This window comes from Suncus etruscus, chromosome 6 (genome assembly GCF_024139225.1).
Source record: "Suncus etruscus isolate mSunEtr1 chromosome 6, mSunEtr1.pri.cur, whole genome shotgun sequence".
In the NCBI taxonomy this organism is placed as follows: domain Eukaryota; kingdom Metazoa; phylum Chordata; class Mammalia; order Eulipotyphla; family Soricidae; genus Suncus; species Suncus etruscus.
Window position 1 is genome coordinate 32,980,508 of NC_064853.1, and position 1,648 is coordinate 32,982,155.

Consider the following 1,648-nt stretch of genomic DNA (forward strand, 5'->3'; position numbering starts at 1 on the left):
TTCGATGACTTTGGTTCTTTTCTTCCTTGACTGAGTCGGGAGTTGCAGGCAGCAGGGGCAAGACCTCTCAGGTCCTGGGGCCATGCTAGGTGTGAGTGGAAGAGGCCTAGGTCTAAATGTTGATCCTGGAACTTTGGTCTGTGTATTATCTTCAGGTGAAGAGGCCACCCAACAAGTGTGCTATTGGTCATGTGTTTAATAAAGGGTCTGGGTGAACACCAAATGATACAAAGGTTTGGATGTTAAGCTGTGTGACATTTAGAGTCTTCATAATCACACACACCTTTTCGACTCATCTCCTGCCATCCTGCTTCAGTTTCAGGGGCACAGGGGCCAAGGTACTAATCCAGTTTTGCATGTAGAAACACAGGGTTTGATCTCTGGCATTGCATGATCCCCTGAGCACTGCCAGCTCCAAATATCTCCAGGTATGGCCCAAAGACCACTGACAAGTGATACACCTATAATATAAGCACGATGAGCTGGAGATAGGATGGGAAAGGAGTCATTGCATCAACATGGGCACAATAAGGCCTGGACATTATGAGTGTTGTGCCCAAACCAGTCTCCAACATAGAAGTCCCTGAACTCAGCTGTCAGACCAGTATCACAAAGGCAACTTTAATGGGAGGTAGATGGGATTGGGGCAACCCTCCAGAAAGATTCTTCTGGCCATCAAGGAAAGTATAAAATTTAAGCTATTTTGTTCCATGAAAGTTAAATAGCCCCATTTTACATTTAAAAACACATTTTACTGAATCGTGGTCTCAACCCTGGGCTATTATAGTACAGAGCCTCATCCCATAGGGTAAGGGCAAATCTCTTCTCTCAACTGGCACCAGCAAACTATCCACTCACCAGGAACAATTCCACCCTGAAAAGACAGACTTTATACACTCCACCTAATCAAAGGCCTTAAATTACTATTCTGACCAAAAAAAGGGGAAAGTAAAATGAAAATCTTATGCAGCTAAATAAACACTAAAAAATGCTTAAGCCTTAGACTGAAGCAAGTACTAGTCATGCCTTGGAGCCCCCAAGGTCAGAGGTGCAGACACATGCCCAGGAATAGAGACTGGAGCCAACAAGGGCAGGGGAGTTGGTCAGTATGGTACAGAGCAAGAGAGGTCAGCCCTGGTGCCTCTGCCAGCTGAACATGACCAAGGGCCTTCATCTGTGAAGTGGGAAGAATAGAGCCTTCTGTAGAGTGCTGGTTTATTTTTATTTATTTATTTTTTTTGGTTTTTGGGCCACACCCGGTAACGCTCAGGGGTTACTCCTGGCTATGCGCTCAGAAGTTGCTCCTGGCTTGGGGGACCATATGGAACGCCGGGGGATCGAACTGTGGTCCGTCCAAGGCTAGCGCAGGCAAGGCAGGCACCTTACCTCTTGCGCCACCGCCCGGCCCCTGCTGGTTTATTTTTCCTCACTTTTAGGATTTGATTTTTGTTTGGGAGCTACAGCAATTGAAGCTAAGACTTACGCCTAGGTCTGCATCTAGGAATCATTCCTGAGTGTGCTCTGGGGATGATATGGAATGCCAAAGATTGAAGCCAGAATGTCTGCATGCAAAGCAAGTGCCCTACCCATTGTGCTCTCTCTTTGGTCCTAGGATTTTTTTTTTTTTTTTGCTTTTTGGCCACACCCA